Source organism: Salvelinus fontinalis, chromosome 19 (genome assembly GCF_029448725.1).
Source record: "Salvelinus fontinalis isolate EN_2023a chromosome 19, ASM2944872v1, whole genome shotgun sequence".
Taxonomy (NCBI): Eukaryota; Metazoa; Chordata; class Actinopteri; order Salmoniformes; family Salmonidae; genus Salvelinus; species Salvelinus fontinalis.
This window is the reverse complement of record NC_074683.1, coordinates 31,797,967-31,810,378: the sequence shown is the minus strand read 5'-3', so window position 1 is coordinate 31,810,378 and position 12,412 is coordinate 31,797,967. Positions and strand designations below refer to the sequence as shown.

The following is a 12,412-nucleotide window of genomic DNA, read 5'->3' as shown; positions in this document are numbered from 1 at the left end:
ATGAAGGAACCAGATCATTCTCTGTTTAGATGCTGAGTTTAATGAGCTATGTACTATAAGGCAATATCTCAATATTTATAAGAACAATATTTCTTACCCTGCATTTTGTCTTCATCTAGCGACTACATAATGTGCGTTGTCTTGAGAACTCCTTAGCATGCCAATAAACCAAACTGACTCTCTGCTCCACTTATAGTCTTTGTAGTGGTACCACATATTGACACACTTTTACTCCCAACATAAAGCCAAGTAATAACTCAAAAGATGTGGGGTAGGACAAGACAGATCAGATCCTAACATTCAACAATGTTCATGTAGAAGTTCCAAAAGTAAAGTAATCTTGTTTAACAGCCAATTAATAAATCAATAAGATGTGGGTTAAGACATGACAGATCCTAGCATTCAACAATGTTCATGAAGAAGTTCCAAAAGTAACGTATGAGTTAAATACTGTATAGGTCACACGATTATTTATGTACAGGCATCCGGGCTGCAGGTAGCCTAGTGGTTAAGAGCCAGTAACAGAAAGATCACTGGTTTGAATCCCTAAGCCGACTAGGTGAAAAATCTGTCGATGTACCCTTGAGCAATGCACTTAACCCAAATTGGTTGCCAGGATCCTGATGAGAGTGCGGAAATACCATCACATCCCCACCTTCCTGGCATTTCTGCACAGGCTCCCCGTCTCATTCCAGATTAAATTAAAAACCCTCCTGCAGACTTTCCAGTGTATTCATGGCAATGCCACTCCTTATCTCAAAGAACTGCTCTTCCTTCATAACCCCACCCTCAGGTCAAGCGGTAGCCTGCTCCTCTACGCTCCCAGGACCAAGCTCTGCTCCTTGAGGGATCGGGCATTCAGCTTGACCGCCCAGAGCTTCTGGAATGCCCTCTCAGACCACCTGAGGGCACCACTGACTCTGGGCTCCTTTAAAACGGGCCTAAAGACCTTTCTCTTTAGGAAGGCTTTGTGTTGAGAGCTGTGCTCCTTGTTGTCCTAGCGTCAGCTGGGTTCTTTGTGTCAGTTTGTTTAATTGTGTAAAGAAAAATCTATTTGATTTTTTCTTTTATGCGCTTTGAGATTATTCTTTATAATGAAAACTGCTTTACAAATGTAATAAATTATTATTCTTAATTACTCCTGTAAATTGCTCTGGATAAGAGTGTCTGCCAGATTACTAAAATGTAATGTCCTGGCAGCCTGTCCTGGGTTTCCTACTTCTTTGTTCAGTGCAAGAACCCAGTCTATGAATGATACAGCAGCAGTTCGTAATGGGCAGATTAACTAACTACAGCCGACAACAAAGCATGGCCAATAACTAGACATTCTTCTAGTTTCTTTGGCTTGTGAGGTGAGGTACAACTGGACCCTTCCTAACTAAATTACAACTAGTTCAATGACGGCATTTCACCCATCTTTGGCCGCTGGGTTTAGACTAAAGTCAGACATTTTTTGATATTCTATCCTCACCTCCGCATTCCCATTAAACGACAGTTATTTTTTTTTAAAGTTGTGAACTACGAGGTTCTAACATATACTGATTTCATCTTAGAACTCGCAGTCCTTCTATGGAACAACAATGAGCATTTAGGGATAATTAAATGGCGTTTGATGTTTTTGATCGGGACTTCACAGGTACTATTTGTGATTAAAATGTTTTTAAAAGTGTTATAGGGTACATTTTCAGTAACCTTTCCATCAGCCTGCCAAAATAACTCAAATGTTTCTATATTGCCTAGTATCATGTACACTTAACGATGTATAATTAGTACATTCTATGATCAAATGGCCTGTTATAAAAAAATTATTTTATATCAACCTTTGCTTCATTTCTCTGCTGTTATTGATATAGGTCTACAGCATAGCCAACTACCGTTAACTAGAGAGCCATGTAGTGGTCATGACATTACATTCTGCTTTCCAGCACAATGCCATTGTTTACTTTTATGCAAAACATGTAAACACAGAGGTGATTGGCATTTCTGGGGATAAAGGGATGACACAAACAAATTGTTTGTTTACCATGTAAAAGCAAACTGTAATTAGTCAAGGATGGTCATGGGAAGAGCGTTAGCTAAGCAGGCTAATAAGGAAGATGTTTTGGACTGTCCTTGGCAGTGGATATGGCATTATTAGTTAGTTAGTTATGGTATGGATAGTGAAGAAAAGCTAGAATGTGGCAAAAATAAATAAAACTCACTCGAATTCTTCTAACTACAGTGAGCAGAGGGGCACTAGTAATGGTAAAGGTGGTGGTGGTTGGTAATGGTTGTAGTTGTAGTAAAATGTGTTCGTAATCATGTTGATGCTGTGATTAATGTTCAGTAAGTAGCCTATGACACATTGGATGTTGACACATCATGTACTGTAAATACTCCATGTGTTATAAGCAGGATGTCATTTTTCGGACTGTACTCATTTGCATAAAATGGGTTGAGAATGCAAATGAGATTGCATAGTGAATGGCTAGGCTAGTGCAATACAGAATCCTTGGGATGTACCTACCCTGAACCCTAACCCTAAACTTAACCCCTACCCTTACCCTAACCATAACCCTAACCTTAACCATAAACCTTACCTAACCCTGACCTTAACCATTTTAAATGTCAACTTCAGTGGGGTAAAGTCAGAGTTGGGACGTCCCAAGGACCCAGGATAGCAAGGACCTGAATGGCTACCTCTAGTGTTACGCACCATATTTAATGCTAAAGGGCTGTTCCATATTGTTCTGTACCTATTGTCTATTGGACGTGTGGATACCATACTAGTCTTTTCCTTTGTCTATGCATGTCAAAACATCAAACCAGTAATTATTTATCCTGTTTTTCCAAATACAAATCCATATTTCTCACCCAATGTTGTTCTCCAACAAAAAGGAAAACATGTGCCAGTACCCTGAATTATAACTATGTGAGCATTTGAATAACAATACTTTGTTTGTCAAGAGGTAGTATAAAAAGCTCTGAAAACATGTGGAATCTCTCCAACGGAGACCATGGGCAAGGTAGGACTTTTCCCCTGTGCTTTTGAACTGTAAACTCTGACCATTTTACTCCCTTGTCTGCTATATATTGTGCTCAGTATATGCTGTATAGTGGGTCCCACCCCACCTATATCAGCCCAAAGTGAAACTTATTATTGGAATTTCTTGATTTGCAGATTACATTTTACGAGGACAGGAACTTCCAAGGTCGTAGTTATGAGTGCAGCAATGACTGCACAGACCTGCACTCCTACTTCAGCCGCTGTAACTCCATCAGGGTGGATAGTGGCTGTTTTATGATCTATGAGCGCCCCAACTACATGGGTCACCAGTATTACATGAGGAGGGGAGAGTATGCTGATTACCAGCGTTGGATGGGTTTCAGCAGCTGTATCCGATCCTGTCGTATGATTCCAATGGTAAGTTCTGACTGGGTATGGACGTCTTACTGAGGCAACGGAAGGTACCTGGAAATTATTATCAAGACAAGAGAGTTGGAGCAAGGATAAGAACATCATTTATTTATCTTTATTACATCATCTCTGTTTTATGATTTAGGTTCATGAGCTTCCTGGAACTATCCAGGAAATGGATTTTGATATTTAATGCCACCTTGCCATTATATTATCCATCTACTCTCTGTACGGTATCAACTGGATGCCATTTTGATTGCTCTTCCTTTTGCTCTACAGTACCGGGGTTCAAATAGGATGCGAATCTACGAGAAGGCCGATTTCAGTGGTCACATGATGGAATTTATGGACGACTGTCCCTGTGTGTCTGATCGTTTCCACCACCGCCACATCTACTCCTGTAATATCATGAATGGCTTCTGGATCTTCTACGAGTATCCCAACTACCGGGGTCGACAGTACTTCCTGAGACCCGGAGAGTACAGGAGATACCGTGAATGGTGCGCCACCTGCGCCATTGTAGGCTCTTTCAGACGGGTCACTGACTTTTAGCCATCCTGCTCAAGCACTTGCTGTAAATACATGCTTAGTTATTAAAATGGTTGAATTTTTAACCCCTTTGTGTACGAATGATCTCTGACTTGTTTACATTTTCATTATTGAAATAACTAATATTCATTAAATGTTCACTGTATTTATGTGGTTTTAAGTTGGTATAAAATGACACTACCAAGAATGATTCAATAAAGGCCATGTCATTACTTGTGCGAACAATGATCAACTACCACTTTGTTATGGCCTAGCATCCAGTATCTCATATATTGACCAATAAGAGTACTTACTATGGCACTTACTGCAGTAAAACCTGAAATTAGAGTACTTACTATGGCACGTACTGCAGTAAAAACTGAAATAAGGATACTTACTATGGCACATACTGCATTCAAACCTGAAAACATACACCACTCATCTGGAGGTCACTGTTTTCAGCTTTCAGTGCCAGAAAGTTGTAAAAAATACTATGGCTACTAGACTTTCGGACGCTGAAATCAAATGGCCTTAGCTACCATAAGTGACTGTCTAAGGAATGGCTTCTTAAACTTTTCCAGCTCAAGACCCAAATAAGAAATTCACCGTCCTCCTGTGACCCAAATCGTCCCCCAACGACCCAAATTAATAAAAAATGGTGTGTGATTATAAGTGTATTCTGATAACTCATGACCCACCTTTCATGCCCAGGGGCCACTTTTGGTCCCGACACATAGTTTAAGAAAAGCCCTGGTCTAAGGAGTCAGGCATGACACCATCATGCATAGAAGGAATGTAATGTCATGTAATATTTGTAATTGTATATAACTGCCTTAATGTTGCTGGAATGCATATTAGTGGAAAGTATAACTGAGAAAATATTTAATTCAAAGTTGAACACTGTTCTCTAGCATTAATAAACTAGTAATAAATAAATACAATTCCTAAGCATTTATAGTAATTTGTAATGCATTTATGAGCATATATAAATATTTAGAAACATTTATAATGGCTGATTCATGAAAGTTATTATAAAGTGTTACCAAAAGTGGTTTGTGCTAAGGGATTGTCTAAAAATACAGACATTCCATATATATACATATATATATTTTTTTCACATAAAAAGAAAACCACACATCTAGGAAAATATAGAAAATCCCCTTAAACAATACACAGTTATGTATTAAAAGACAAAACAAAAAATAAAGACCATAATTACCATCAACATGAGTTGAGCTATCACTTCAATCAACCAACTTGTGATCACTGGGCAAGTAATACCAAAGACTGACAAACTTGGACCCTATGCATCTCTGCTTAGCACTCAGCATTAAAGAGATAGTTTGCAACAGACTAGGGTCCTGTCCAAGAGGTGTACTTGTACATCAAGCTGCCTCACCCTACAGAAACAGGATTAGCTCCTGCTCCTATGAGCCGATCCGGCTCCCATTAGCCGAGGCTCATGCTACTTGGTAATTTACTTATTACTTCAATCAGAACTAAATAATATGATGTTAATTCTCAACCATTATTGATCCTGTCAGTGGTGCAAGGGGAAAAGGGTAATAACCACGTCAACCCTGGTGGACTGTTTGATGCATTGTAGAAGGGGTTGGCAAATGTTCAAACAATTATATTATGATATTATTATATTATGAGGTAATTGCAAGATAAAAAAACATTCATTCTGGTCTCAGCAAAATCAAAAATCAGCATTATATCACTTTAGTAATCAGTAATGAATTAATTCTGAGATTAATGCAAATTACATACGTGCATAGCTACATACAGTATATTGTATAAAATGAAAGTGACGAGAGAAATAAGGAAGTCAATTGTAAAAGCACATGCATACTTCCTATGCAATTCTCACATATACACCAGCCCCTATCAGACCCCGTCATCTTTTCGAACTGAATGAAGTACATGCACTTGTGTCTTGAAGGTGTGATGGTTGTCATTGTAAATCAATCACCCATCAAAACCAATTATAATATTCAATTCATTAACAACAATTATTCAATTAATTTCACAAACAATTATCAGCACACTATCCAGTGGATAAATGACCAAAACAATTTACAGGCAGGTGAAACAATAATTTCCTTTCAGAAAAACATTGTCACGTACATCAGATATGTGTAGTGAATGTGTTGCTTTATAGGGTCAACCATAGTATGAAAGCACCAATGCTCAAGCGCACTTTGACAGATTTCTCACCTTGTCAGGTCAGGTTTTCAAACCAACTACCTTTCGTATACTGGACCAACACTCTAACTGCTAGGCTACCTGCTGCCCTACCTTTCCACCCTTTACTCAGTTATCAATAAGAATCTATAGTTGCATGTTATAAGATTATTATTTCAAGGACATGAAATCATTATAAAAGTGATGTTCAAGCATGACCAGTATACTGTACTAGTTTGAGGACATCATAAAATCACTTATTTTTTCACTATAACTGTAAAAGTAGCTGTAATATTGATCTCTATCTGTTCAACAGGGATGTGTACTGTAAATCAACCTCATCTCAGGTTCTCTACTGTACATCCTCGATTACCAGACCACAATGAATGCAAAGAACATTCTTACTGATACGCGTACACAAAAGTTATGCTTATAATGTAACCGACAACACAGGTCATCCCTGCCAGAAATGTATGGATGAAAACCTTTGTTACACTTCATAGGCCCTGTTCAGCAAAAGCCGTCATACTGCTCAATCATCAGCTTTGGACATTTGAATAACAACACACCTTGGCCCTCTGGTTTCTGTATAAAATTACCACAGAGTGATGGTAGAAGTACAAGCTGATCCACTGTCATCTACCAACCACCAACATGGGCAAGGTAATCTGAACAGACTCACAGTAGCTACATATAGGCTACAGTTTTACAATGGTAACATGTACATCCTATATTCTGTAAATGTAATATTACAGAAACATTATTTAGCTATGTGTTATAGGAATCAGTAATCCAACATTACCAGTGTCTAAAAATACAATTACCGTACAGTACATGCTTTATGCCATTTCAGGAATAAAACAAATATGTCCCCCCTTTTCCTATAGATTACCTTCTACGAGGACAGGAACTTCCAGGGCCGCTCCTATGAGTGCATGAGCGACTGCCCGGACATGTCCTCCTACATGTCCCGCTGCCAGTCCTGCAGGGTGGAGAGCGGCTGCTTCATGGCGTACGAGCGCCCCAGCTTCATGGGCCAGCAGTTCTTCATGAGGAGGGGAGAGTACCCTGACATGCAGCGCATGCTAAGCATGGGCATGATGTTTGACAACATCCGGTCCTGCAGAATGATCCCCCAGGTAAGACACCTTATCTCACCTTTATACATTATTGTGCAATTTCCTATTTTAGGATGAACAACTTTCAAAAAACATAAACATCCTAAAATAATGTAAATAAATAAATAAATGCATTACAGCACAGAGGATCCTTCAGGATGAGGATCTACGAGAGGGAGAACTTCGGAGGTCAGATGCACGAGATGATGGACGACTGTGACTCCATCCAGGAGCGTTACCGTATGTCCGACTGCCAGTCCTGCAACGTGATGGACGGCCACTGGCTGATGTACGAGCAGCCTCATTACAAAGGCAGGCAGATGTACATGAGACCTGGAGAGTACAGGAACTTCAGAGAGATGGGCATGGGAATGGGAGGCATGGGCAGCATGAGTGGTATGAGGTTCATGAGCATGAGGCGTATCAATGATATGTGCAATTAAATGTATTTAATTGTTCAAGGTAATAAAATCATTGAAGATCTTTCATAACTAAATTGTCTGTCTGATTTTCATCTACTGGTATTCAGCTTCAGTCAAAACAAATTGCACACCATATTTAACATCACTGAAGCTTTGTAAATGGGTGGCAGGTAGCCTAGTGGTTAAGAGCATTAAGCCATTAACTGAAAGGTCGCTGGTTTGAATCCCCGAGCCGACTAGGTGAAAAATCTGTCAATGTGACCTTGAGCAAGGCGTTTAACCCTAATTGCTCATGTAAGTTGCTCTGGATAAGAGTGTCTGGTAAATATTACCACAGTGATTACACGAAAACGTACATGTAGAGTATACTGTAAGTAGTATGGTGCAAAGTCTTGAAGCAACTCTTTTACATTGTGCAAGCTGCACTCCAAGTTTCAGTTCATTCCTGAATGCTTTTGTGAAGTTTTTTAAAGACTTTAAGGTACACTAAAACATATTTAAAGATGGGGGTTATAAGTAGTTTATAAAATGTTAGTTATTTAGTTCATAGATAATTATAGTAGAATGGTTGAAATAATGTGCTTGTCTTTTAGCTGGTTGCCTGAGCTTGCATGGCTGCACTGGTATTCATTTCAGTAGTACTCAATAACATTGCAATCATACATGAGATCACTATTTCGCACGTGCCAAAATAACAATCACATAATTTCAAGCATATGTGTTATAACTGTTTATTTATCTGCTCTATAAACTATTAATTCACATTTTATAAACGAATTATTGCCCCTTTTTAAATCCCTTTAAGTACACCTTAAGAACATGTTAATGGAGACAACTGGAACATGCCTTAATTAATTACATTCCATGTAATTCTTTAAATATATATATTTTTATTTTGGTTAATATATTGTGTATCGACAGTGGGAGACATACATGACAGATGAGAACGACCAAGTCGGGATTCGTAACCCCGTTTCCAGCGGGTATGCCTGGTCTGGAATGGGTAGCTCTACCACTAGACCAGACACTGTTACGTTCCATACAATTCTAAAGGGAGTCAAATATTCCAATGTGGAGTACCTAATCACCCAGAGTGCATATTGCACACATCACATGGGAAGATGATGCCTTTATGTCTCAACTCAAGGCCCACAACTGTGGATGTAGCTAATCTGCATATCAAAGAAATAGCATACCATATTTATGTTACTAAGGGACATAAAGGCCCAAATCCTAACCTCGGGACCATGTGCTAAACTCAGACTTGTGTAAATTGTGAATTGAGATCAAATTAAGATTCTGTTAAGATTTTGGCCAAAGAGAACAGCAGGAACACCAAATGAAACTTTGATTTGTCATCTAACTGCACAAATAGATATTGGTCTGATTAGTGGGCTATACAATAAAATAAATAAAAAAATTAATACAATAAACTAGTTGAGAACATGTCCTCAAATTCCAACCAAGTTTTCAAGTCTATTTAGAATATTAAAACCTGTTGGGTTGCGGATTGTCTGAAAAACGAATTTGAGATATCGGCGTATTTATGTTAATTTCAAAATGGGCTTAGAGGGAGGTTGAAGACCAAGACGGAAAATCTGCTCAGAACAGTTCTAGTTTTATGTGTGTTTGCGACCGACTGGTTACCATTCTCCACAGTTTAAGCTTGCTGAGATAATGCCTTGGCATTAGCTTGGGGAGCTAAAGCAAGTGTTCAGGTCTCTGGCAAGGTTACTTATCAAGCCAGTCTAGTTGACAGAGTGTGGTTCATGATGATGAAGAACCAAATTTGAATAGAGAATTTTTTTTTTTAAATAGAGCTAATATTGTGTAGAGGTAGTTATACAGTTGGTTATATACGTTTTTTTTATACAGTATCCAGAAACAAATTCAGTTTCCTAAACTATTTTAACTGTTATGTGGTGCACAATTGTGCTTGATGTACACATTTTTATTGAATGAGTCTTTGTGTTCTCTCCGTCACTCACATTGAGGTATTGAGAGTTGCTGGTGCGTAACAAATGTGCAGGTGTTCAAATCTTGGTGTTGAGGTAAAAACTGTGTTATTTTTGAGTGTTGATTCTAGTGGGGTTAACACCAGTGGGATATAAATTGACCCCACCTGCAGAGAATAAAAGAAGTGTTCATGTTACGGCTGTCATAGTCGTTCTCCTCCTCAGACGAGGAGGAGCATGGATCGGACCAACACGCAGAGTGGTTCGTGTTCATTATTTAATGAAAGTAAAACAGAACACTTCAAGACACAAAACGTAACCAAACCGAAAACAGTCCCGTGTGGCACGAACACTGACACGAGATACAAAAAACACCCACAAAACACACGTGAAACACAGGCTGCCTAAGTATGATTCTCAATCAGGGACAACGATTGACAGCTGCCTCTGATTGAGAATCATACCCGGCCGAACACAAACATCCCAACATAGAAAATCAAACATAGACAAACCCACCCAACTCACGCCCTGACCAACTAAATAAATACAAGAAAAAGGAAAACAGGTCAGGAACGTGACAGTTCTCAGTGGAATCACAGTGGAATCACAGTGGAATCACAGTGGAATCACAGTGGAATCACAGTGGAATCACAGTGGAATCACAGTGGAATCACAGTGGAATCACAGTGGAATCACAGTGGAATCACAGTGGAATCAACACCACATGGGGTTGTTGTTTCCCCTTGTACATATCCCCGCTGCTGTTATTTTACTGCTGCTCTTTAATTATTTGTTATTCTTATCTCTTACTTTTTTTAGGTGTTTTCTTAAAACTGCATTGTTGGTTAATTAAGGGCTTGTAAGTAAGCATTTCACTGTAAGGTACCTGTTGTATGTGATAAATGAAATTTGATTTATTTTGATTTGTTACTCGACTGTGTTGAGTAATTTTTCTCTCAGTGTGAAAAAGACATAGGAGGGTCCTCATTATCATATTTCCCAGCATGCTTTGTTGCAGGTTGCTTTTTAGAACAGTTTCTTTTAATATCTATATTTCTCCATGCACAATGATTGATTAATTGATCTTAGACTACACAACGATTTGCAGGACAGTATAATATGACTTGTTGATGTGGCCTGCAAACCTGGCATTTCAGAACTTGCAAACTGCTTTTTATACTGTTCAACATACCTTGTGTCAATTGAAGCTTATCCTCAATACTGACAAAACTAAACTAATGGTGTTTTCTAAAGCAAGAAATAGACCTCTGAACCTTTCACCTATTACTACCTGTCAAGGCAAGGAGATTGAGGTTGTAACCTCATATAAATATCTTGGAATTTTAATTGATTACGGCCTCTCTTTTAAATTGCATATTCAACAACTTACAAAAAAATTTAAGCTGAAATTGGGATTTTATTTTAGGAATAAGGCCTGTTTTTCTTTTGAAGCCAGAAGGAGGCTAGTATCAGCTACATTTATGCCTTTACTAGACTATGGGGATATTTTATATATGAATGCTTTTGCTCAGTGTTTGAGATCAATTGACACCCTTTACCATGGCACTTTGAGATTTATTTTAAACTGCAAAACCCTTACGCACCACTGCACTTTGTATACCAGGGTTGGCTGGCCTTCTCTAGTCACTCGTAGGCTCAGTCACTGGTATACTTTTATTTATAAAGCCATTTTGGGTTTACTACCTTTTTATTTGGGCATTTTTATTGTTCAGAAATGTGGTGGGTACTCTCTTCGTTCGCTGGACTTTATCCTTCTAACTGTTCCAAATGTCCGAACTGAATTTGGTAAAAGGGCTTTTATGTACTCTGCGCCATTGTCTTGGAACGCCTTACAAAATACTTTTAAACTGGAAGAACTTGTCCCGATTGGTATTTTTAAATCACTGATGAATGATCTTGAGACTGATTCCCTGACCTGTCAATGTTTTTAATTAGCTGTTTTTGATACTCTTGTGAATTCTATGGTTTTTACTAGATTACTTGTAGTTTTTCATGTTGTTTGTCTGTAATTTTTGAAATGACTTGGTGCTGCCTATCTTGGCCAGGACGCTCTTGAAAAAGAGATTTTCAATCTCAATGAGCCCTTCCTGGTTAAATAAAGGTTAAATAAAATAAAATAAACATTTCAGACCACTGTGTTGGGGTAAAACTTGGTTGTCAAAGTATGGTATTATTAAGAAATATATGTATTCTTGTGACAAAATATTCACTTAGGCACTCATTTGGTGAAGACTACAGGACTGAAAGCCATCGAATGCCACAATGTTCTGTTACTAGAAAATACAGGCATGGGTGGTACTAGAATCTCAAAAGATTTGAAAAGCACCCTGGGAAATAAATGTGAAAATAACGCTTTAACCCTACAGTGTTAAAAAACCAACACCAAGTTACTGCAAGACCACAGGTGTTAATTCCCCAACACTGAGAAAGTGTAACAGCATCAGCTCTAATAGTGTTAATTTTAAGTCAGAATTTGCAACACCCGTGGTGTTAGGGACACAATGCTCTTGGTGGGTTAGTTCATCAACCTTTTGAAAAGTGTTGGTTTGACACTATTTCGGTGGGTCACATATAGTATAGTACACACTAAGAAAGTGTTGCATTTAACACAGTGGGTGTTAAAATTTTGATCTCAAATTATGGTTTTATGGTTTTACTTTAGAAGTAAAAAGTATTTTAGGAGAGTGAGGTAAACATTCTTACGTCTTTGGATAAATGGCTTGAAAATAGAACCCATTATTTTACTGACTATAATTTTGTATTTGGACGATGAATATGACCATC

The 12,412-nt window shown here is 38.4% G+C and overlaps 1 pseudogene; it reads left to right on the top strand.

Annotated features, from left to right (window-relative positions):
* The first annotated feature begins 2,996 nt into the window (after positions 1–2,996).
* LOC129816172 (beta/gamma crystallin domain-containing protein 2-like) lies at positions 2,997–7,673 on the top strand (annotated as a pseudogene).
* The last annotated feature ends 4,739 nt before the right edge of the window (positions 7,674–12,412 follow it).